Here is a 27447-nt window from a genome sequence, read left to right on the forward strand (position 1 = left end):
CAGGTACTGACTATGGGGTCTGTCTTGGCATCACCTTGAGACTCTCTATCATCCGTTTCTCATGAGGCCTTTATAGTACTGATATCAGTACCTACTTTGGTACTAACTATGACCTCTTCACAGAGGGCTCGATCAGGGCACCTAGTAGCCCAGGCAGGCTTTGTCCCCCATTGCCTACTGATTATTCTCATGATTTCTTGCAGTTGGGCTTGGCAAATCTAGGGGCTTACTGTCTCCACCAAGGCACAGGCTTTCTAGGAGGTCATTTAGACCTCCTCCAAAAAGAACTTCTCAGTCCCAAGTGTGGGATGGATCTTAGGACAGATCATCGTGGCTAACTTCCTATTGGCCTCCTACGCCCTGTGGTCTTCCCCAGTGGTTGTTTTAGAAACCCTGAGGTGTCTCTTTTATTCCCACAGATCTTCATCACTGGCCCATCCTAGGAGATCTCCAAAGCACCCAGTGACAAAGCTGGAGGCTTCTGCTTTGGGAAAAGACACTGTTCCTCCAGAGCAGCCTGTGAATTGGGAGGAATCATAACCCAAGGAGACAGGTTTTTATCATAATAGAATCTGTCAGCCCCTATTAACCTTTCCTCCTTCCTGCCAGATTATACTATAATCCTGGACACATCTTCTCAGTTCCTGATGGTTTTAAATCTCATCAGGAGCTTCTAAGAAGAATGGCTATATCTTTGGGCATTCAGGTAGAGTTTGTACAAGTGAATATGCAAAAGCTCTTAGACAGTCTCCAGTTTCCCTCCCTGGGGAGATTACCCCCTACTAATGAGGCACTATTAGAACTAGCCAAGACTTTATGGCACATACCAATCTCTTTGGCCGCCACAGCTAACTGCACAAACAAGTGCTATCATGTCCTGATGCAAGGGTGTGAGTGTTTTTATTTTCATTCTGCACCAAACTCCCTAATACTTACAGATCCCAATAAGATATTGCAACAAGGAAGATTTAAGTCAACTCCCAAAGAGAAATAACACAACAGACTTTATTTTCCGGAAGAAAAAAATATTTTACCTCCTTTCTGCAAATGTGCATATCAAATCAGCAGGTGCTTTAACTAAATATGACCTTGTAAATTAAGATGTAATGTTTACTGAAAAGTTGTCTGAGGACTTGCAGGAGAAATGTAAAGCTTTTTTTTGCAGAAGGTCACATGATGGCCTAAACTTCTCTCCAGTCTGTGCTTGATGTAAGTGATGCTTGTTCCAGAATGATGGCATCTACAGTAACAATGAGGAAAGCATCCTAATTGCAAAACTCAGGCATAACTACGGACATTCAAACTAATAAAGGTCTTCCTTTTGATGGTCAATCCTTATTTTCTGATAAAATGGATGAGACCTTACATTCATTTAAGGACTTGAGCCACTCTTCACTACTTAAGAATGTCTAGTCCAGCTCCCAGGAGATAACAATATAGGCCTCAATAACATCAACAGTATTATAGGCAGCCATTTTACTCATGAAGGCAGACAGCATTTTCAAAAAAGAGACATACATCTCAACATGAGAGATAGTCTAAATGCAACTCTATGCCAGCAGTTTGTCCTTAGTCAGCAATGGGGAAGCAATTCATCTACTTTCCTGCTTGAAGAGAGCAATACAGTTATCAGCAATCTACCCTCCAACTCCCCAACACCATGTTTGGAGACAGATGATCCCATTTCCTCTGTGCTTGGGAATCCGTTATGACAGACAAATGCTCTAAGTACTTTGGGACTGGGATATTCTATTCAGTTTATTTCTTTTCCCAATTATAATCCATCTTCATCATCACCCCAATCATGTGTTGGTTCCTCTTCAAGATCTTCAGACTCTAGGACCAGTAGAGGAAGTTCCCCCTCAGCATCAGGGAAGGAGGGTTTATTTATAATGCTTTCTGATTGCCAAGTCAAAGTGGGCTCTGAGACACATTCTAGATCTTCAAAATCTCAACAAATCCCTCAAATACATAATATTTTGTATGCTTTTTCCAGCATTATTATTCCTTCCCTAGTTCTCAATACTGGTTTGCCTCCCTCAGTTTGCAGGATGCCAACTTCCATGTGTCAGTTTTGCCGAGTCAGAGGAAGTTTCTAAGATTTGTGCTCATAGGCCAACATTATCAGAACACAGTACTTCCCTTTGGCCTGTCGTCGGCCCTGTCAGTATTCACCAAATACACAGAGGCAGTGGCAGCCTACCTGAAAAGCAACAGGATCCACATCTTCCCTTATCTGGATGATTGGTTAGTTTCAGGCAGATCTGAACAACAAGTTCTCTGACTTCAAATACATACCTTGCCTGTTCAATCACCTGGTCTCCTAGTAAACAAAGGGAAAATTATATTCATTCCAACACAGAAAATCCTATTCAACTCTGTGAATTCGACCACCTATCTGTCCCTGGAAGATTTTGGGCCATTCATCAGCTGGGTACTTCTCTCAAATCACATCCACTACCACAGTTTGGTCCTGTGTAAGGTTACTAGACTGCAGGGCATCATGTGCCTATGTGACCTAATACACCATGCTTTGCCTGTGCAGCTTGCAAGGGTAGCTAAAGTCAGTCTATTGACCATTCAAACATCCCTTAGACATATTGGTCCCTGTACCTGCAGCTGTCCTGGCATCTTTGGAGTGGTGGATGGATCAGAACAATGAATATGGAGGTATTCCATTCTCTCATCCTCTCCCATCCAAGATGATTATCACTGATGAATCTTTAACAGGATGAGGTGCTTAGCTGGAGATTTGATGAACTTCAGCATTATGGTAAGAACAAGAAGCAACCATACTTATCAATATACTCAAAATTCGTACAGTTCACAAGGCCTGTCATGCATTTCTCCCTGACCTCATTCCCTCCCTTTCCCCTCATCATAGGTGATCCTTGTATTGAAACAAGACCATGTCAGAATAATTCTCATAGCTCTGGCGTCCATCGAGACAGCGCTGGTTCCCCAGTCTTCACAGCCCCTCCATTTGGCATCCTTGGACTCTGCCTCTGTTTCAAGATCTATTGTCCCAACAATTCAGTCAGTTGGTTACACCCAGACCCAGACAGTCTGCACCTCAGAGCACGATTATTGAGTTGCTAGATCCAGTGGAGGATGCTTGTTCTTCAGCATTTCAAAATGTTTTGCTTAACATCAGCAACAGTCCATTAGATCTGCTTATTTAGCCAAATGAAAACATTTTTGGTCCACCCATCGGGCTATAGCTGCACCAGAAGCAAGGATACAGGACTTTTAGAGTACCTGTTATATCTGAAATTGTCAGGTCTTTCTCTAAATTCCCTAGTATTCCATTTAGTAAAGATTCATCCCATGATTCAAGGCAGATTTTTTTTTTCCTAATCCAAGGGTTTCCAGATTTTTCAAGGGGATTATTCTGCTCTTGGCATTTAGTTATCAAAACAATGAGTTGGTGTGTCTCAGTTTCCCCTTCCACACAGCAGACTAGGTTCATTATGGTTTCTTCACTGTGAGGAGCTTTAAGTTTGTTTACAGGTAATAGGTGAGAAGCATCATAAGACTTCTTAACACGGGGTGTGTTCCCATTTACTACTCCTAACATGTCCAAGGGCTTTTCCCCAAAATCGTGCATATTGTACCTTTTTACATGGTTTGACATTAGCATGACATTTTTTTTATCACAAATCGATGTTTACAAGTATCTTTGCCATACCATGCCTTCTATTTAGACAGTCTGGTTTTGAGGTTGGGTTTGTTCAATACCCATTGTGTCCTTAACTCCTTTCTGAACCTTTGCATGTAGACTGTTACTAGTTCTCATTTTACTACAGTGTTGCCTTCTGCATGGGCTATTAATCCAATCATATTTCTGGGATTTTGGTACCTCAGTATCTGGTGAGATAGGAGTGCAGGGGGATCCTGCATATTGGCTGGCCCTTTATGGAGCTGTCTTCCAACCCCAGGATGGTGCATATGTAAAAAGCCCATTTTTCCTCACTCACAGTACTGAGTCCCTCCCCATCCCCTTTTCCTAGAGGGTTATGATTTGTGCTTTCTGGGTTAAGAGCATCTACTCTGTGATCAGATGTTCCTGCTTCCAGCAGCATTCCTTCAGCTGCAATCTGTGTCTTACCAACCCAGGGAAAGACCCACACCCCTCAGCCAGCTGGACGATTTGCAGGCTCACAGACAAGGGATTGCTTGGGCTGCAGGCTCCTCACTACAGGTGCAGGGGCTGTGGCCTGTCTTAAAGAGACAGTCATTTTCCCCAAGCATGTCAAGGCCACTGTCCTGGAAAAATGGGACCTGGATTAGGGTACCAGCCACACAACTGGTTCTTTCGGAAAGATCAGCTATACAGTTCCTTCCCTGTGCTTGAGTTATAGGCAGCTCCTGCGTGGACAGATGCTGAATCAGCCCCTCTGTCCTGGGCATTTTCTCCTAAGTGACCAGTGTGGGGACTTTGATGTCTTAGCAACATTATTTCCCCATGTTCCTTCTCTGGAACCCCATCTAGGACACATTTCTCTATATTTTCTAGAATGGGGTCTGCTCAACTGCAAAACTCTGGCAGTTAGCAACAGGAACAGCCTTTCCAATGAGAGGCACTTCCAATGAGAGGCACCCACTGGGCTCTGAGGATGTGCCGCATTTAGCTGCAGTGCAGGATCTGGTCTCAACCAGCGCGCATGCGCACACATGTCAGCAAGCTTGCTGCTTCTCCTTGCTTCAGAGAAGTCAGAGGCACCTTCACTCACTTCCTCAGCAGATTCTAAGGTTTTATTATCTTTCTCTGGGATCTTATTCCTTTATTCCCTAGGAGCATATTCCCTTTGCTGCAAGTTACCATACAGACAGCTTTAGCACAATGGAAAAAAATAATTTCTAACAAGCATGTCAGCAGAGATACCTTCTATTATCCCCACAACCAAATCGCTTTCCAGGTCCTCCCATTCTACATGACTTTAGCAAGAGGCACAGGAACCGGGATCTGCCCACTATTACAAGATCTGCTGTTTGACCAGGTAACATGTTAGCTTCTTGAACTATACTCTACTTAATGAAATAAATTTGTGCCCCTGTATTTCTTCATCCCATGCATTCCCTGTCATTAATTTTAACAATCTTAACACATCTCCTATGTGGCTCTGCAGAGCCAAGTCACACAAAACCAATATTGTAGGGCTTCTGTGTTGAGAACAGCGGAATTAACATGGGCTGCATGTGGCTGGTTTGCTTTCAGCTCTGGGCAATGATTTCTTAGATGCTCAGAAAAGTTAAAGTGGTAGCACCTGTTGGGCTCTTCGCCCCTTTTCAGGAGGTTTGGGAGAGGAATTACCAGGAGAGGAGTGACATTTTGAGCTTTACCAGACAATTTTGCAAAATAGGGTGGGGACCTTCTTATAATCAGGAATTTTATGGACTTCACATAGCCTCTCAAAAGTGGTGAAATATTCCATGATACAGTCTGACTCTGTATGTAGGACACGGTTGTTCCCAGTGTGACAGGTTGGAGCCCCCTTCCAGGGTGCCACCTGATGTGCTGGGGTCCCACTGAGCCCACCTGTCCACATGCATACATACATACATACAGGGATGCACCCAACTGTAGAATCACACACAGTCTGCAATCAGTTCTGTGTGGGAAGACTCAGCTCGGGGAATTGCCCAGCACTCTGGTGCACGCACACTCTGGAGCGTAAACCCCAAATTATATTGTCTTCTGTTGTATAGAGATTTATTTATTATGCATTGGTAATACAGATTACCGTGTAAGATCATGAAATGTGCCCCCTCCCTCAATGTGGAGGAATATATGCACTTTCCCCCCCCCCTCCCTGAGTTATGAATCGCACAAATTGGGTTTTAGAATAAACAAAAAAAAGTTCATTAACTACAAAAGGTAAATTTTAAGTGATTATAAGGGATAGCAAACAAACCAGAGTACTGAGCAAATAAAACAAAACACGCAAACTAGGCTTAATACATTAAAGAAATGGGCTACAAATAGTAATTTCTCAACCTTGTTTTATGCAGGTTGCAGAGTTTCTTGAAGGTAAACTGCACTGCATGCAGCTTAAATCCTTCACAGGCTGACTTTTCTTGCCTGGGCTCAGCCCTTGCCTCCCCCAGCTTAGTTCCTTGGTTTCTCCAGGTGTTTTCAGCAGTCTTCCTTCTTGGGCAGGGAGGCAGTGGAGAAGAGACTAGATTATCTCATTTCCCAGCCTTAAATAAGATTTGCATATGGCAGGAATCCTTTGTTTCCCAATTTGACCCCCTTCCCATGGAAAAGTACCAGTATTTCAAGATGGTATCCTGTATCAGATGACATGATCACATGACCACGCAATGTCAAAGTAGCATCCTAGGAAACTTCTCAAGAAGGAGGGAGATTAGTATTTTCAAAGTCCTATTGTCATTTCTAGTGGCCCATCCAGGCTGTTTGAATACTGTCTTGTGGGCATTCCCCAGGTGAAAACACTGTTGTAATTATTACATGGTCAACACTTCTAACTTCAGATATAGAAATGATACATGCATACAGATTGGATAATCACATTCCATAAATCATAACCTTTCCAGTGATACCCCACATGACACATATTGCATAAAATATGTCTTAGTTATGACATATTCATATCATAACAATTTTCTATGAAGAATATGGGGCACACTGTCATACTCAGAGACTCTTGGGGTGACGGGATCGCTGGTGTTCCTGGGTTCTGCTTCTCTATGAAATCCAGTTGGTGTTTCCACTCTTTCATTCTCCACCATGGCTACTTTCTGGGTTTCTGTTTCCTTGGCTTTTGCTGCTGTCTCTATTTGTTTCAGCTCCAAGACACTCTTGTGAGCTGCCTCCTGGACTTGCTTCTGGGTCCAAATTTCCCATTCTTTTAGCTCTATGGCCCTTTTATGCACCGCTGACTCCCTGGCAGCCTCTGCCTTTGCAGTCTCTTTGGCTTGCTTCTGTGCTTCAGTTTCTTGCTGTTTCAGTTCCAAAGCTCTCGTATGTGCTTCCTTTTCCTTTTTTCATCTCCAACTCTTTCAATTTTATCTTAAATTCTGCTTCTCTTAATTGAAGCTGGCAATCTTTTTCTCTTTCCTTTGCCTTTAATTTGGCCGTTTTAACTTTGTTTCCTTATCACCCATTTTTATATCTTTTTATTCCTACTCCCTTTCCCTGAAATCAGCAAACAGAACATAACATAACAAAACCGAAACCTTTTCTTGGACTGCTTCTGGCCACTGTCACATCCCAATCCCCTCCCCCCCCCACCTCAGGGAGTCTCCAGGGAAGGCAGATCAGCATTGTATGTGGCTAACACCGTTGCAAGTATTGCAAAGCATTTTCAGGAGGGTTAAAAGTGTGTGAGTGGAGAGTGGAAGTTTCCTTTGCAGGTACGAAAGGCCGAGAGTGGGGGAGAAAGAAGAGAGCAGAGAACGGGTTAACTCAACACTGCAGCTAACAAGCTCAGTCCAAAAATAAGAAGCTGATTTCAGCCCAAGGCCAGCTGCTACCTGCCAAGAGAGAAGAAGGAAAGTCCAACCCCCCCAACCAGTCATAAGAAGAGAAAAACTAAGTGGAGTAAAGCTGCAAAGATAACAGCAAGAACAGTGAGAGCAAATGAGACGATGACGACAAAGGCCAATAGAAGGGAAAACAAAGTCTCCGGAGCCAGGATGTTTTGGGAAACTGAAACTGAGAAGGCCACAGCAAGTGGGTTTGGACTGGCACAAAGAGCACCAGGAACAGAGGTCGCGGAATGGAACACCCCCAAAGGAGCCCTGAGAGCTGGAGCAATTCAGAGAGCACAGCAGATCCTTGGACAGCCTGGGTCCAGGACTGTGCTCCCATCCACCTTTCCCCTGCTCGCTTCTTCTGACGTTACACCCAGACTTGGCCAGTATGAAAGTGGGTTAAGGCTTGAGGCATTAATGCTTTCTTTCTTCCCCTGAGTGACGTGGGAGAGTTCCCAACACTCTCTGCTGTTGTTTTATTATTTTATTAATAAAGCTTTAATATTTAGATGCTTGATGTGCCTCGTCACCTCCTCCCCAGAAAGATCCCATGGCCCCAACCTGATCAACTGTGGGCCCAGGCAGATTGGTAACGGAAATTTGTCACACCACCATACTTAAAATCACTGCACCAGTGTATGAAGTTCACATCTCATTCAGTACAAGAGGCTGTGCATTTCACGCTGCTCACTGCAGCACTGTGACATCCCCCAGGGTACAGTCTGGACTGTTGGATCATTGTGCCCCCTTAATTCTCTACTCTGGTGTACACTATGCCTGTTTTTGCTGTGAACTGCCACTCTGCCACTCACCCTAGCCTCTAGCATGCAAATTACCCCCAAACATATAGCAGAGTGCCATGTCCAGCCACTCATGAATTACATATAGGGTGACAGCCACATATCCCTATCCCAGTCCTGCATCCCAGAAATGTACCGTATTGTACTGCTCAGTTACTTATTGAGGGGTACAAGCTCATAAGGTCCGTCAATTTGACAAAGAAGTTGATCATGTACCAGCCCTTATTAACATGAGGAGATTCCCCAAACACTTCAGCCAAAACTACACTGGTTTAGATGACATATAAACCAGATTTATTAACTGTAGAAAAATAGATTTTAAGTGATTAAGTGGTATTGGCATAGAAGATCAGAATCGGTTACAAAAGGAAATGAAATATAAAATTGCAAGCTAATTCCTAAACGTTACCAGGCTAGTAATTCTAAAAGTGAAAGGATTTGTCTCACCCAAAACTTCACAGCAGTTCTTGCTAACTAGAATGCCTTCTTGTTAGGACCAGCATCTCCCATAGTCTCCGTGAGGATTTCTTGCTTCCTTATGTAGAGATGGGAGAGGAGAGGCAGGAGAAGTGATGGTGTCACAGTCCCTCATTTATACTTTTCTCCTGGTTCTGGAAAAGTCTATGTTGTGCCATGTTGTGCCACGTGAGCTGTCCAGTGTCCTTCACATGATTTGCAAATTCTTGCTCACACCTTTTGTTGACATGAGACTTGGCATGTAAGACCTCTGTGTTTACAGTTTCTTTGTCATCTCTGAAGGACTAGTCTGTGGGTATTTACCAGACTCACAATATGTTTCAATGACAACCATAATATAAGAATGGCCCTACTGAGTCAGACCAAAGGTCCAGCTTGCCCAGTATCCCCCTGTCCTCCACACCTGTCGGCTTTTCCCCAGCCCTTAGTTTAAAAACTGCTCTATGACCTTTTTAATGTTAAGTGCCAGTAATCTGGTTCCATTTTGGTTTAGGTGGAGCCCATCCTTCCTGTATAGGCTCCCCCTTTCCCAAAAGTTTTCCCAGTTCCTAATAAATCTAAACCCCTCCTTCCTACACCATCGTCTCATCCATGCATTGAAACTCGCAGTTCTGCCTGTCTAACTGGCCACGCGCGTGGAACTGGGAGCATCCCAGACAATGCTACCATGGAGGTCCTGGACTTCAATCTCTTACCTAGCAGCCTAAATTTGGCCTCCAGGACCTCTCTCCTATCCTTCCCTACATGTACCACAACCACCGGCTGCTCTCTAGCACTACACATAAGTCTATCTAGACGTCTCGAGAGATCTGCAACCTTCGCACCAGGCAGGCAAGTTCGATGCTCTCCTTCCCGAAGACTTTCATCCTCCTCAGCAGCACAGAGGCTTTCAGTCGGGGTAGGGCCGTTCTACTGTGTCCCGAAAAGTTTCATCTATGTACCTCTCTGTCTCCCTCAGATCCTCCAGTTCAGCCACTCTTTATCTCAAAGCCTGTACACGGTCTCTGAGGGCCAGGAGCTCCTTGCACCGAATGCACATATATGTCACCTGCCCATAGGGCAGGTAATCATAAATGCTGCATTGGGTGCAATAAATTGGGTAACCCCCACTCTGTTGCTGGACTTCTGCCTGCATTCTCTTTTTACTCCTGCAGCTGGTTTCTTTGTTGTTGTTTTGTTTGTATCAAGGGGATGTTTTTTGTCTTTTAACTGTAAAGAATGTTGAGTTCTAGTCCCTGCTTACACTGCCCCTGGAGAACTCCCTCGCAAAACTCCCCTGCTAGCTGCTCCTGTTCGCTAGCTCCTCTGGTTGCTTAGGAGCAGGCTTTTTAAAGCCCTTATTGCCCTGAGTAGCCCCTGAAGAAAGTTAATGTTCTTGAACTAGACATGCACTTCACAAACAAGACTGTCAGAGCCATTTTTGAGACCTGGGTACGGAAGACCCTCCACTGAAATTTTCAGAAGACAGACTCCATTAGAAATTGTGCAAACAAATTCTTGCAAGAAATGATAAGCTGCCACCACCAATGACCTCTCCAAAAGATAAGAGTGAAATGATGTCTGCAAAATAAATAACATGGTTGATAGAGGTGGAATAGTGTATTCAGAGAATAGACAGGAAAAGAGAGAACCTGTCTTTGTGACTTAAAATGAAGTAAAAAAACCTGCAACTTGCAAAGTAATGTTGGAATAAAAAAAAAAAAACTGTGGAAGCACTGAGGCATCTGTTTGGAAAATAGCACTGAGGTGTCTCAATGCTGTCTGAAAATGGACATTGCTGCATCTTTGAAGCATAGGGAAAGCAGCAAGGGGTGAATGAAACCAGAAAAACAATGACATTTAAGTGGCAGAGGTTTTATGCATTAGAGAGATCCCAGGGGGAAAAAAACTAATAGAGAGGTTGGGTTATCTTAGAGAGATGCCCTGTACAACTGGCCCTGAACTAGAGTATTAAAAAGTTACTCCATTCATCAATGTCATTTTCTGCTCTTATGTTGTATTTTAGGTTTCTTCAGTCTTGTATTTTATCTCACTAAATACTGATTCTGACCAAGAAAAGAAGGAACTAACATAAAACTATATCCTTGAGACATAACACCAAGGTGAGAGTTTTCAAAAGCACCTAAGGGAGTTAGGTGCCCAGTACCTATTCTTGTTGGCACTTTTGGAAATCCCAATAAAAATGTACACACTGTATTCAACCATATACATTTCCTACTTCTTGCCCCTAAGCATAAGGATAGCCTGATGACTCTAGCTCTCCCCAGATACAATTAAAGTGGAAGACATATTTTCTCTTGTGGAAGACAAGAAAGAAAACAGCATTGAATAGCTAAGACATGACAAAACATTTATAAAAAGGATAAGTATTCCAAATGGCGTTTTAATAAGTATGTGTTTTAGAGTACATGGAAACTCTTTTATATGATAAACTGCACAATATTTTTCTTGGGTAAATATATTCACATTTTTCTCCTATTATGTGCAGTCAGATAAGAGCAATGAACCAGAATACCCACTCCATGGAAAAACCTGCAGAAAGGCTAAAACCATGAAGTTATCCTTGCACTGTTTTCTCATTCTTATTATTCATAGACCAGGACCCCTTTATGTAGAAACCATACCAACAAAAGAAAAAAAATGGCCCCTGCGGATAACAGGTGGAGATATACAGGTGAAGGAGCAAAAAGAAACATTGAGACAATATTGGTCAGCATGATAAGTAGTGATCACCAAGGGCTGGCTGCAGACCTCATAGATGAGGCAGGAGTGGATGCCTGGCAATCCAGAAGTGCCTTATGCTCCATGAAAAAACAAGGTTCCATTTTAGATTCTTGGATGCTCCATACTGCTCTCCTACCACAACTTTTCCCTGATAGCTTTTTTTTTTTCCAGTGCACTGTGACCATAGACTTTCACCCCCAGGCAATGTGCATATTTTGTGTTCCTATTAGAAAAGATCAAAGGCATGGGAAAGAAATTAATGCTGCTTAAAGTAGCATATAATCTCAAACAGATTTCTGCTATGAAATTTGTTTGTCTACCAAGGTTCATGCTATGGACAATGCACAAAGCCTTGGAAACAAGCAGGGAGAACTGGAGGTCCTGGTGATGTCAAGGAATTATGACATGATTGGAATAACAGAGACTTGGTGGGATAACTCAAATGACTGGAGTACTGTCATGGATGGTTATAAACTGTTCAGGAAGGACAGGCAGGGCAGAAAAGGTGGGGGAGTAGCACTGTATGTAAGGGAGCAGTATGACTGCTCAGAGCTCCGGTACAATATTGCAGAAAAACCTGAGTGTCTCTGGATTAAGTTTAGAAGTGTGAGCAACAGGAGTGATGTAGTGGTGGGAGTCTGCTATAGACCACCGGACCAGGGGGATGAGGTGGATGAGGCTTTCTTCCGGCAGCTCGCAGAAGCTACTAGATCGCATGCCCTGGTTCTCATGGGTGACTTTAATTTTCCTGATATCTGCTGGGAGAGCAATACAGCGGTGCATAGACAATCCAGGAAGTTTTTGGAAAGCGTAGGGAACAATTTCCTGGTGCAAGTGCTAGAGGAGCCAACTAGGGGGGGAGCTTTTCTTGACCTGCTGCTCACAAACCGGGAAGAATTGGTAGGGGAAGCAAAAGTGGATGGGAATCTGGGAGGCAGTGACCATGAGTTGGTTGAGTTCAGGATCCTGACACAGGGAAGAAAGGTAAGCAGCAGGATACGGACCCTGGACTTCAGGAAAGCAGACTTCGACTCCCTCAGGGAACAGATGGGTAGCATCCCCTGGGGACTAACATGAAGGGGAAAGGAGTCCAGGAGAGCTGGCTGTATTTCAAGGAATCCCTGTTGAGGTTACAGGGAAAAACCATCCCGATGTGTCGAAAGAATAGTAAGTATGGCAGGCGACCAGCTTGGCTTAACGGTGAAATCCTAGCAGATCTTAAGCATAAAAAAGAAGCTCACAAGAAGTGGAAGGTTGGACATATGACCAGGGAAGAGTATAAAAATATTGCTCGGGCATGTAGGAATGAAATTAGGAGGGCCAAATTGCACCTGGAGCTGCAGCTAGCGAGAGATGTTAAGAGTAACAAGAAGGGTTTCTTCAGGTATGTTGGCAACAAGAAGAAAGCCAAGGAAAGTGTGGGCCCCTTAATGAATGAGGGAGGCAACCTAGTGACGGAGGATGTGGAAAAAGCTAATGTACTCAATGCTTCTTTTGCCTCTGTCTTCACGAACAAGGTCAGCTCCCAGACTGCTGTGCAGGGCATCACAACATGGGGAATAGATGGCCAGCCCTCTGTGGAGAAAGAGGTGGTTAGGGACTATTTAGAAAAGCTGGACGTGCACAAGTCCATGGGGCCGGACGAGTTGCATCCGAGAGTGCTAAAGGAATTGGCGGCTGTGATTGCAGAGCCATTGGCCATTATCTTTGAAAACTCGTGGCGAACGGGGGAAGTCCCGGATGACTGGAAAAAGGCTAATGTAGTGCCAATCTTTTAAAAAGGGAAGAAGGAGGATCCTGGGAACTACAGGCCAGTCAGCCTTACCTTAGTCCCCGGAAAAATCATGGAGCAGGTCCTCAAAGAATCAATCCTGAAGCACTTACATGAGAGGAAAGTGATCAGGAACAGTCAGCATGGATTCACCAAGGGAAGGTCATGCCTGACTAATCTAATCGCCTTCTATGATGAGATTACTGGTTCTGTGGATGAAGGGAAAGCAGTGGATGTATTGTTTCTTGACTGTAGCAAAGCTTTTGACACGGTCTCTCACAGTATTCTTGTCAGCAAATTAAAGAAGTATGGGCTGGATGAATGCACTATAAGGTGGGTAGAAAGTTGGCTAGATTGTCAGGCTCAACGGGTAGTGATCAATGGCTCCATGTCTAGTTGGCAGCCGGTGTCAAGTGGAGTGGCCCAGGGGTTGGTCCTGGGGCCGGTTTTGTTCAATATCTTCATAAATGATCTGGAGGATGGTGTGGATTGCACTCTCAGCAAATTTGCGGATGATACTAAACTGGGAGGAGTGGTAGATACGCTGGAGGGCAGGGATAGGATACAGAGGGACCTAGACAAATTGGAAGATTGGGCCAAAAGAAATCTGATGAGGTTCAATAAGGATAAGTGTAGTGTCCTGCACTTAGGACGGAATAACCCAATACACAGCTACAGACTAGGGACCGAATGGCTAGGCAGCAGTTCTGCGGAAAAGGACCTAGGGGTGACAGTGGACGAGAAGCTGGATATCAGCCAGCAGTGTGCCCTTGTTGCCAAGAAGGCCAATGGCATTTTGGGATGTATAAGTAGGGGCATAGCGAGTAGATCGAGGGACGTGATCGTCCCCCTCTATTCGACATTGGTGAGGCCTCATCTGGAGTACTGTGTCCAGTTTTGGGCCCCACACTACAAGAAGGATGTGGATAAATAAGAGAGAGTCCAGCGAAGGGCAACAAAAATGATTAGGGGTCTGGAACACATGAGTTATGAGGAGAGGCTGAGGGAACTGGGATTGTTTAGTCTGCAGAAGAGAAGAATGAGGAGGGATTTGATAGCTGCTTTCAACTACCTGAGAGGTAGTTCCAGAGAGGATGGTTCTAGACTATTCTCAGTGGTGGAAGAGGACAGGACAAGGAGTAATGGTCTCAAGTTGCAGTGGGGGAGGTTTAGGTTGGATATTAGGAAAAACTTTTTCACTAGGAGGGTAGTGAAACACTGGAATGCGTTGCCTAGGGAGGTGGTGGAATCTCCTTCCTTAGAAGTTTTTAAGGTCAGGCTTGACAAAGCCCTGGCTGGGATGATTTAATTGGGTATGGGTCCTGCTTTTGAGCAGGGGGTTGGACTAGATGACCTCCTGAGGTCCCTTCCAACCCTGATATTCTATGATTCTATGATTCTGACTTTGATACCCTCTGACTTTGTCCTCCGAGTGAAACCTCCTGATTCCTGGAGCCTTGAATCTGATGTGTTGGGCTATTCAGAGTCCCGACACACCAGATGTCCTGGGTTTTACTCCCTTCATCCTATATTAAGAAGAGAAACACAGGCACAGGGTAAGGTAGCCTTTAGTGAGGCAAAATGGCCTCCCACTGAGCCAGAGGGAGAGGGATCGGTCTCTGAACCAAGGTGGTCAAAACTAGGCCATGCTTTCCCCCCCACCAGAAGTCAGGAGGCAGGACAGAAAGTTTAGGGTCCTGAAGCTCAGTTGGGCTGCAGAAGCTGAAGGAGACAGATGCCTCCTGCCCACTCCCGAGCTGGGAGACCATAGTGGACCTCTGCCGAGCTGAGGACTGGCCAGACCTGCTTAAGCCACCCACTGACCAAGGCACTGAGGAGTCACTGGGACTGCCAGTGGCCTTCTACCCTGAGGACCCCCATGGATCCAGGTACAAACCAAGGGGAGGGAAGGAAGTGGCCCTGGGGCAGTTGACCGCAGTCTGGCTGCCCTGCTGCCGGAGACCCGGTCAGTGTGTTGTGGCTGGATTCCCCACTGACCCAGTGGTGGAATACTCCTCTACGGTTAGGACCCTGGGTGAGGGCCAGGTGGAGTTGGTGGGCCCGGGTTCCCCTATCCCCTGTCACCCTGCCCCTGGGGTGGCAGCCTCCCCTCTCTAGGCCAAGAGGCTTGTGTTTGTAGGATCTCCGCCAGAGCTAGGATACCTAAACCCTTTGCTGCTCTGCCTGGATTGTGGGCCAGAGCCCCTAACTGGTTGCTGCTCTGCCCTGACTGTAGGCCAGAGTCTTAAATTGTTTGCTGCCCCACCCTGACTGAGGGCGGGCCTCACCTTGTAGACTGGTGCTGCTCTGCCTGGATCATGGGCCAGAGGCCCTAACTGTTTGCTGCTCTGTCTGGACTACAGGTCAGAGCCTTAAATTGTTCAGTACTCTGGCCCTAGGCAACACCCAGTGACGTAGTAAGGCGGAGTGGCCTTCCACTCACCCAGAGGAGGAGGGACCACTGCTAACCCACTACATAGCCCTTATCATGGTTTTAAGTACATTAAGATATTTGAGACATAACTAGCTCACAAAAATAAGTTTATAAAAGAAAGCCTTGTTAATACATCACAATCTTTGTGTCCTATGTGCCATAATGTGTAAAACCCAAGGTTAAACTCTAGTTTTTTGTTGGAAGACAATCTCATAATTCAAGATGGCAGAAAGATAGCCAATTGAAAAAAAAGTACCAGATCAGCTTTATGAGGTGACCTAAGTGTGACAGTAACATCAGTCAAGCTTTCGCTCTTCCTATAAAGAAGCTTATACTTCACTGCCTCCACTAAGCAATACTGTGTTTAAAAACAGCTTTAACAAAGCTGTCCCATCCTTGCAAGCCATTACAATGAGTGCAGAAACTAGTTTTTAAAGCCATTTTTAACAGTGTCTTGATGCAGGAAATGTAGTGTAACCTCAATTTTAGAGGGACTATGTAGCTGCAGCTAAAGAATGTGGCTTTCTGACCTACTGAAAACTTCAGTTGAATTCTCCGTCTCTTCCTGCTGCATCTGCCTCACTGCATAGGCCCGCTAGATGTTACAAAGATGTTGCTCCTATGTTTTTTCACCAGTATTTGTCAATGACTTTTAAATGAGCTCCTGTGTGCCACCAGTATCTGTCACTTTTTCTACACAAAGGGCATTTTGCAGTGCCACTGTCCATTCTGACAAAATGAGGGGGAGGGTGGCGGAATAAAGAGGGAACCAACAATGATTGAGTGTTCAGTCCTACTCAACCCTACCCGTTAAATTAGCATGGTCTTGTTTCTTCTTTAAATCCATTTCCTTTTGTTGCATACCAACAGGATTTTTATTTTTTATTTGCATTCTGCAATCTCTTGCCCCTTCGGATACTGCAACCATTGGGCCTCATCTATCTCCAGTTGAAGTCATTAGAAAGACTCCCATTGACTCAGTTCCTGCTTTTGTAGTCCCTCCAGTGGTTGATACAAATGCTAATCCCCCATCATACAGTGGGAGGCAGCTGGCTATATACATATTGTAGCAGTTTTTTGCAGCTGGAAATATACTTGTGGCAAATACCCAGTACCTAAAGGCAAATGTTTCTTATTTTTCATTGTTTACCTATCAAAACAGCTAATAATCACTTTCTAATATAGCTACTGGGGAGGCAGGAGCAGGACCATGGCTCCACCTCCTCCCAGGTCCCTTCAGGGTGGTTAGTGCCATTATCAATGTTAGATGTGCTTAATTCTTGTGCAAGATGGATCTGCACTACTGTACAGCTAGTTGCACTCTCATCCTTTATCTTCTGGGAGATGGATTTTATTATTAAAGCATCTTGCACATCAATTATGTATTCAAAATATGTCCAAAGGTCTTTACCATTGATTAACTGTTCTTTTAAGTTTCACTGAATAGCAACAAAGATGTGTTCTCTATCACAGGGAAAGGATTAAGTTTTTACTAAATATACTATTAGTAATACAAAGATGAGTTAATACAAAAAAATTAAATGACTATCAGCACAATCAATCACTGCTTTTTTCTCGTAGTGCACTGCCTTAGTGCATGTTATATATCCAGTGTGAAGTAGAATTATGACTTAAAATGAATGTCCCTGCAGCCTGCCGCTTCCCACAGCTCCCACTGGCTGGGAATGGTGAACCACGGCCTCTGGGAGCTGCGGGCAGCCGTGCCTGCGGATGGTCAATGTAAACAAACTATCTCGCGGCCCGCAATCAGATTACCCTGATGAGCCGCATCTTGCCCACCACTGATTTTAGGCCATAGCTGAATGGTTTTGAAAATCCTACCCCTAATGCCTACACAGGACTAAAGTTTTCATTCCCTGAGGTTCTCTAGGGCCCCAGTGTTGGTAATTTCCTCCATCCACTCCATCTATGGCCCATACAGCCATACACGGGACAATTCTTTGGAAAGTTTGCAAGAACAACCACATAGAGTTTCTTGATCCCTCTTCCCCTCTCCTGAAGATATCTCTATGGAAGGGAATGTCTTAAGCCAATGTAATTCACAGTGCTGTTCAGCAAAAACAAACTGAAAGAGAAGGGGGAACCAAGAGAAAGAGGGCACTAGAGATGTGTAAACTACATGCTGTGTTTCAAGCAAAAAACATTGCTTTGTGAGCAAAACATTGACAGATTCAGTGAAAAACAAATTCTCCACCAGTGTAGTTTTGCTTATATTTGCCAGAAAAAAAATTAAACATTTGCAGTGCACCGTAGCAGAAAGGGAATCTGAAGGACAATGGTTGACTCTTACAACAATTGTTAGTGCTTGCTGAATTTTACCCGCCAGATCAACACACTCCTAAATCATACATCAGGATCAAACAAATCAAAATCAACAAACTCACAAGGGGGAATTATTTGAGAGGGAAGTAGTATGAGTGACAGGTGCTACAACAATGGCCCACTTGAAATCTATGACCCTTCATAAAAATCTGGTGTGATTTCTGCTGAGAGGAGGTCCAATCATTTTCATTACCATGTAATAAACCATTAGTGCTTGTCATCGCAGGAACCTTTGTGAAATACTTGCACAAATGGACAAAAAAGAAATTGTCTGTTGTTTATTCAGTTCACGTTCACATTGTTTCTCTGTTTGTAAAGTAGTTTGAATCATGGGAATGGATGGGAAATTTTTCCAAATATTTGGGCTGGTGGATGAGTCACTGTCTTTGTAGAACTGATCAATGAAATTGTTTTTAATTGTTCACTTTATTAATATAACTTCATAAGCAAAGTTTTATGAATGAAAATTTTGTCAGATCCTTCTGGTTTTTATTTCATTGGTATAACATCTTAGGACTTGGGAGTTCTGTTTGTAGCTCAGCCACAGAGTAGTCACTGTGTGACCTTGTGCAAGTTATTTAATCTGTCCATTCCTCAGTTCCCCATCTGTAAAATGAGGCTAATAATTCTCAACTGTGAGGTGCTATCAGGATGAATTCATTAATGTAAGTGAGATTAGTGTTTACTGTGGTTACCTAGAGCCAATGTGTAGACGGACTACTAGGGGGCCTTAGAGGCAAAGCATAAAAGCACTAGGGTAACAGGAAATAAAGGCTTTTCAGTTACTCACATATTCACCGTAGAGGCCTGTGTCTCTGTGCATATGACAAGGTGCCCAGTTCCTACAATGATGAGAGCAATAGAAAAGCCCATACATCAATAACAAATAAACACATTTGAAAACAAATGCTGACCTGACCATTCTTGTGGTCTTTTTATTTGTGTCTCATTTTTTAAATAGACTTAGGCACTTAGAAAATTAAGCCCCTTTCTCTTTCCATGAGACATAATCACTCCTTAGTCACTTTTCAAAATATTTCCCCTTATCTAGACTAATGTCTCTTCATTTAATGAAAACAAATTGGCTTCAGTCCAGCACTCCTCCACCAGATGATTTCCGCGCAGACTCCATGGAAAAGAAGCAGTCTTCACAGCACCACTTTACAAAATGGCAGTCATGTCTGGGTTCTGTACTAGCCCTGTGAATTATAGGAGGCCATCAAAGATTCTCTTGCCTTTGTCTGTCTTGTTTTCTCCCATTACATTTTTTTAAAATGCTGCATCTAAAAGATTGGCAAGGCCAGACACACATTGTTTAAATAAATAGAACTAACCATTATCCCTAAAATAGTCATTGTAAAAGGAATGAAGCAAGGAAACAGTAACTGAATCAGCATTAGTCCTGTAATATCATTCAGCCATACCTCAATTATACATGCAAAGTTAGGGTCTTCATGCTTAACCAGGTCATGATCAGTAGGAACTTTAATCATTGACCTTAAACTGAATGCCAAGGAACAAAAACAGGGATCATTGTTCACCAACTAGTGTTCCTGAAATTCTTTACCTGATGAAGCCAAAGAAGCTAAGAATAAACATCTCAAAATAGGTTTACGCATGGTCTAATCAAGTTTGATGTTTCCTGCTTGTCTCCTTCTACCAACACCTATAGAATACGCTGAAAAGACTATCTTAAAAAAATCAAATAATGCTGACTCTACCTATAGGACCACAATATACAATAAAGTGGATACCATTTTTCAGTCAGTTGTGCACTCACTTTATTATAATTTAATCCAGACTATATTGTCCGTGTTTGCTTATGAGAATGTCATATGGGATTGTGTCTAAAGTCTTATTAAGGTCAAGATATATCCTGTCACTGCTGTACCCCATCCACTAGGCTGGTTACCCCATCAAAGAAGGAAATTAGATTGGTTCAGCATGATTTGCTCTACACAAATCCATGTTAGCTATTATTTATCACCTTATTTTTCTTGCAAATTGTGTACAATTTGTTCTACTATCTTTCCAGTTGTTGAAGTTAGGCTGATTGGTCTGTGATTCCCCAGGTCCTATTTGTTCTCCTTTTTATAGATAGTTACAATTTTTGCCCTTTCCCTGTCCTCTGGAACCTCATCCATCCTACACAAGTTCTTGAAGATAACTGCTAATGGTTCAGAAATTCCTTAAGTACTCTAGGATGAATTTCATCAATCCCCTCTGATTTGAATACATTTAACTTATATTAATATTCTTTAACCTGTTCTTTCCCGATTTTGGCTTGCGTTCCTTCCCCTTGCTGTTAATATTAATTGGGTTAAGTATCAGGTCTATGCAGATCTGATAACAATTAACCTTTTTACTGAAGACTGAAGAAAATAGGCATTAACCACTTCAGTCTTCTCTGTCATCTGCTATTAGTTCTCTTTCCCCATTACGTAGTGAACCTACACTGTCCTTCATCTTTCTCTAACAGTATGAATTTATAGAACCTCTTCTTATTTTTTTATGGCCGTTGATATTTGTAATTCATTTTGTGGCATGGTCTTTTTGATTTCTCCCTACATGCTCCCTACATCCCTTCTCCCTACTCATCCTTAGCAATTTGTCCTTGTCTACACTTTTTGTATGATTTTTTTTTAATGTTCAGGTTATTTAAGAGCACCCAATGTAATCATATTGGTCTCTTACTATTCTTCCTATCTTTTTTCCATATCAGGATGGTTTGCTGTTGTGCCTTTTATATTGTCTCTTTTACAAATTGCCAGCTCTCCTGACTGATATGGAGAAAACATAGAATCATAGAAGATTAGGGTTGGAAGAGACCTCAGGAGGTCATCTAGTCCAACCCTCTGCTCAAAGCAGGACCAACACCAACTAAATCAGAACCAACACCAACTAAAGGAACAGGGGTAAAGGAGCCAGGTGATTAGGGTCACCCTGACAAGCAGCCAGGCAACAGGCTATTATCAGCTGGGGTCATTAGGGGGTGGGGGGGGGGGGTGAGAAGGAACTGTGTGATAGTTGACAAGAAGGGAGTAGAGGAAGAGGCTTGGTGAGAGAAGGTAAGTAGCAAAGTTGATTGCTGAAAACTGGGTCCATGGAGGGAGGCTTTAAGCATAGTGTCAGTACATCAACCTTTCACCTTTGAGTTCTGAGCTGTTCTGCCTTGCCAATTTAGTGGTATGAGAGGACTAATGTGTTAATAAAATAGAAGTGGGGTAGGGCTAGACAAAAACTTTTAGGGCTTATGGCTGCTTATTAGGCTGATATCTACCTTGCCACTATGAACTGTGAATATTGCCTTCTGTAAACTGTGAATGCTAAATTTGTCCTATATCTAAACTAAACAAAAATCTTTACAGGTGTGTTTGTAAGTATTGTTCAATAAGTAAAATATTGGATATTGATTTTTCTGTACAAGGTATCAAGTTCACTCAAACATTGCTTCATTTGCATTTGTCTTCATGGAGAATTCAATCACACACACACACACACACACACATATGAATCTTAGCCTCCATGAAGTAAAGGGAAGGATATAGGAATTGAAAGGAGCAGACATATTGTAGTGGAAAATCAATTTGTTCATGCAGAATCATGGATCTTTCCTCCATTTGTTATGTACAGCATTCAATACAAAAAAGGGCATATACCATGTGTGTCACTAGTATATGAATTGCCCTTATCTTAGTACAGTTCTATGATCTTCAAAGGGATATAAAGCGCAAAAAAAAAAAAGAAAAAGAAAAAAAGGGGTGAATACCACAGTAGATTCTGCTGTTATTTCAGTTTTTTTTTTTTCATTTCTACTGTTACACATGCTAACATTCTTTCTGTATCTCAGAGCAAGCCAAGAGACTGACTGGCACAGTGGTATGATCACTATCATGGTAGTTGATAACATCAAAGTAATGAGTTGCTTATATTGAAGCTAGACAAAACAGTGTTCATAATTCCATGGAAGGCCTTGGGGTAAAGTGTCTATCCAGCGATGATTCACTTAAACTAGAAAACTCCTTTATAAATAATAAAAGTGGTCATGTCACCAAACAACATTGATATGGCTGTGTAAATTAAACTTCAGAAATATCGTAGCTCCAGAAAACTCCCACTTTTAACAGATAGGGTCTGATCACCCCCTCCAGAGAATAAAATAATGGAACACATAATTTTATTTCATCTTCTTCTTATCGCATGTGGAGCTTGCCAAGCCATTTTTTGGATGCCTCATCAGTGAAGTGCAGAACCCACAGACCACCATGAAATCTGGCACCAGAGCAGTTGTCAGTGATATGTGACCTAATCTATCTTTGGCCACAAATGCATGTGGGTTCCTCTCATTGTCCTCAGGTGCGAAGGCTGGCTGCACATTGACCCTGGCCCATTCAAAATCAGTTCAGAAAGGCCCATGAGTGGCATGGTGAATCAAAGCCAGATACATGCATGATCAGGTCAGTTATAAGAGACTGGTTTCTGACATCAGCTACACATCATTCCTCACACCAGATCGACATCGTAGAGAAAGCTGTGCAGGGCAAGTGGGGCTCACGACAGGTGTCACAATGATAAGCGAAACTTTGGGTGGTCAAAGGGGTCCATGTATAGTGGTAGTCTTGGGTTTGTCCTGATCTTCTTAACCATTCTGGCTGTAGCATCCTCATGACAGAAATGTGGAGGAGTGGTGCGTTCAATATAATCTGTAGTAGCAAGCTACTGGAGTATGTACAGAGTTAGACATCAGAGTAAATTTTCAGTTTTGTTAGCTATTCTCTCAGTGAATATGTCATTAGTATAATAACCATCTAAGCTCAATAAGAATGGAGATGGCTACTCTATAGCCCTTAGTCTCAGTGTAACGTCAAATTTGATTGAAATCTGGGGCATGGAATAATTTAAGATTCATCAGGCATTCTCAAAAGGCCTCATAGTTTAGGGAGAAGAGGCCAAGCAAGCAGTGTCACTTGGGAAATATTTGTATCTAGCTGTAAAGAACATATGATGTTTTAGGAAATTTAAATGAAAACTCCATTCAAGTTGTGTGCTTTAGGTTTATTGGAGCATGATCATAATCAAGAATGAATGAATAGACTGCCAATAAATAGATATGAGATGCCACTACATCAGATCAGTGAAGAGGGGAGCTCTTTGTGAGAAGAACTACCTTGATTGGGAATGGTCTCCTCATTGAGAACATACGAGGGGTTTCACGGCACAGTCTTTTTGATTGCTCAATCTGATCCTGTTAATCTCTTGTATGCTTACCTTGAGAAATGTCATTTTGAAGGAAGTGTGAGAAAGAGGTTTGGTTTCTGAGGTACTACAGTTCTATTTCAGCTTGATTACTCATCACTATTTGACTGAAGAGGAAGGAAAAGAAGAAAATCAAATGGAGAGAAGATACTAAAAACTGTAACGGGGATGTCTTTCTTTTGCATGTGAGAGTCCTTTGTGCCAGACAAATACCTGTATTTGTCCCTGAAATGACATAATGTTCACTGAGTAACAAATGTAGTGAAGCTAAATGAGATTAGCAACCTTGCTATCAGAAGCTTTGAACTCTAGTATGAGTCTCTAGTGAATTATTCACAAAATACATTGTTGGATTTCTCTTGACATTTGTGACCCAAATGCTCTCACAAACTTTAGCTTTTGAATTTTGGGCTTTTACGACTGAAGAGGATGATTCCATATGTTAAGAACACTCTTTTTTTCAGTGATATTGATCTGAGTATAAAATATCATTGTCAACGTTTTCAAAGTAGTTGCGGGACTTGATTCAGATTTTTAGTACTTCGTTCAGACTTTTGTTTCTTGTTATATCTTCCCTTTCTTCTACCCTTGTGTAGACTGAAAAGATAACCAATTAACCATGGGCTCCCAGTGCTATGCTGTAGCAAAGAGGAAAAACATACTCTTTGGATGTATAAACAGGTATTTACAGGTACCTACATGAGGAAGAGATTTCTGGTTGCTGACAGCTCTTTAATCTAGCAGAGAGAGGCCTAACGTGATCCAATGACTGGCAGTTGAAGCTAGACAAATTCAGACTAGAAATAAGGTGCACCTTTTAAGCAGTAATTAACCATTGAAACAACTTACCTAGGGGTATGGTGGCTTCTCTATCACTTGAAGACATTAACTCAATACCGGATGTCTTTTTAAAAGATATGCTATGTGTCAAACAGAAGTTATGGGCTTGATGCAGAAATTACTAGGTGAGGTTCTTTGGTCTCTTTTATGCAGGAGGTCAGACTAGGTGATTATAATGGTTACTTCTAGCCTTAAAATATTTAAATCTATAAATGTATTTATTTTGCCACTTTCATTTGTATCTGCTATGTCCTGTCCTGTTGCCTTCATAAAAGAGCCATACGGTCCCATTGGATGGCTCCTATTAAAGTTAATATGAGTCACTATAAAGTATTGGCAAGTATGTAAGGCTCCATTTACAGGATACAATGTTAAAGCTGTTCCTTTATATTGTTAATCTGGACTTCATCATAAATAATTAGAAAAGAAAGAAAAATAGTTTAAGCTAGACAAAGTCCAAGTCTCTGGATAACTAAAGGTTTAAATACTGTAGAGAGAAATTAAAACTTCAGCACACAAAACATGACTAAATCTTATGTGAGGGTACAACAAGAAAGATGAGAATGAGAAGCAGTACAAGAACCTACTGGAGAAATACATAAAAAGTGTCAGTATTCCATTGTCAAATACAAGAGCTGTTGATAACTATACATACACCCTGCTTTTTATCACCTATAAGGAATTCCATCTACTGGCATATAGTAATGCTGTGGCCTCATACAGGGGCTTTAAAGACCCTTGGCTGGCCAGGTTAAAATTCCCTCAGTGTAGACACTATGTAAGACATCCCCCATGGATGTCTTACACAGGGCCTCATGCAATAGCTACTGTAGGAGATGTGATGGGGCAAGGATATTGCATAGATGCTGTGGGAATTCTGAGGAGCTCTGAGTTGTGGAGCTCTCCTTAGGAAGCTACCATAAGTTAAAGCAGGTCCCTGAGTTATGCTGGGGAAGGCACTGAACCCTAAGCAATCCCTAAAGCCACCTTTGCCTTGTGTCTGTGCATGCTGCATCTGCAAGAGACATAGCATACAATCACACTGAGGGGCTGTTGTACTGTTCATAAGGTTATAGATTCAGTAAAGTTCTTGTTGCACTGCAAAATGGCCTCCTAGCTGAGCAGCTCTTCACAGTTAATGTGTGAGGCTGCCTTTTTTTTTTTTAATCTACTGGTCAGACATCATTTATTAAAGTTATTTGTTCTTTGTCAGATACCATTCAGTTCAACATATTTAAAAAAATATGATTTTTTTTTGGCTTTTCTGATATGAATTAGGTGTTTCTGTCTTTGCTGATTATATAGTGCAGGAGGAGTACTATGTTTAATCTGTCAACTATTTACTTAATGGTAATTTTAAAGGTGTCCACTTTTCAAGTTCCTTCAACTGAAGATAAAATAATTAGGGATTTGAGCACTAAATGATATACGTGAACCACTCAGTTTGCAGAAGTGATAAAGAAGAGCCAAGACTGCAACTAAATTGTAGAGAACAATGAAGTGAAGGCAGGTAAATTGTTCTGGACCTGGAAAAGTATAGGAGATTGATCTGTTGATTAAGATGTAGAAACCATTCAGGCAGCAACTCCTCTATTATAGTGCATAGGGAAGGATAATATATGCTTCATTAAACTGCTTAGACCATAGTTAATGAAAGTTGTTTGTGGCATCTCAAAACCAGACAATTGTTCACCCTGCCAAGAATACCAGTTAAATGTAAAAAAATTTAAAAAAAAAGAAATTCTGGACTTTTGATCAATGTTGCTATCATCAGTGAAAAGTTGATATATATTTAGTTGACTGCAGTTCAATAATCTATTGTCATCTTTAGCTGGACTCAACAAAATGGACCAAGTTCATTCCTGGAATAAACTGGAACCAGCAACAACCTTGAAATCATCAGGGTTACATTTGACCTATATGTCTAACTGATAAATATGACAGGATAGAAAACCAGCAGAACAGGCAGGGCTTAATTTGTGCCAGGGCTTGCCAGGACTGAGCCCCAGCACCTCTGTGTTTGTCGAAGTAAAAAATGGCTTGAGCCCTGGCACCTAATTGCTTGAGCCCTGGCACCTCTTTCATTACAAATTAGGCACTGAGAACAGTCAGTGAAAGCTGGGATCCTTTAAATGATTATGTAAAATAAGCAAAAGCTATTTAACTGTTTTCTGGCTTTCATTATAAAATAATAAACTCAAGGAAGTAGTCATATGCTGTTAAAGGAGATTAGAGTGAGTGCTGCAGTCAAATATACTGTATTGTATTCTTGAGTACTGTTCAGCAAAACAGACTAGATTCTGATTTTGTTTACTTCAGTATAGATCTAGAGAAATCCATTTACAGAAGTGGATTTACACTGATATAACTGACTTTGTCCCAGTGTGAACTACTTATGATGATGTTTAGAAACTGTGCATTGTAAAATATTTGAACATGATAGTATATAGAAAATAACAGAACTTAGTTCAACAAGTAAGTGACTTTGAAAAGTATACAGCAACAATTAAACTTCTTATTTCAATATAAAATTGCATTAAAACTCCTGGTAATCTGTATACAATATACATACTGGTACATATACAGCTACTCTGTAACTTTTTCATTATTCTTTATTTCGCTTTGTGCCCTTTTTTCAATACACTCTATAAAACAATTTGAATTTTTTTAAAATGACTAAACATATGAAAGTTTACGGTATGAAAAAGAAATACTGACTAGAACAGGGAGAGTGCTGAAAAAAGACAAGCCAGGGTAATGCTGCAGATGGTAAATTCCGTGACATTACTACAGAGTGAGCTACTATGAAAGTGATTACCAAAGAGAAAAACATAGCAGGAACATGTTGAGACAATGCTAAGCAGGTTCTCTCCCCCCTCTGAGTGCATAAGCAGCAACCACATGAAGAGGCTAGATTGTTTCTTCAATCATCCTAAACTACCAGTAAAAAGGAATCGTGACATGAATCTATGACAATGAAGTGGTGTTACTAGAAGAGGCAGACACTAAGGGCAATGGCAAGTTTAAAAAAAAGAAAAAAAGTCACAACGGAAAATACAGGGCTAAATAGAGGTCTATAGAAACTATCTTTTAGAAGTGATACTTGAAAAGGATCAAAAAAGTGAATGCCCATTTACACTACAGTCTAGAAGTCTGTTAAAAATCAATTTTTAGCTCTAGAGCAAAAGGATGAAAGAGTACAGTCTGCTACTTTTGCAGAGGGAATGATGATACAGACATAGAAATACCTGCTCTAATAAATAACTTAGAAAAAATATATTTTAATGCCATAGAGAAAATGTTTG

The sequence above is a fragment of the Lepidochelys kempii genome, chromosome 3 (assembly GCF_965140285.1).
Source record: "Lepidochelys kempii isolate rLepKem1 chromosome 3, rLepKem1.hap1, whole genome shotgun sequence".
Taxonomy (NCBI): Eukaryota; Metazoa; Chordata; order Testudines; family Cheloniidae; genus Lepidochelys; species Lepidochelys kempii.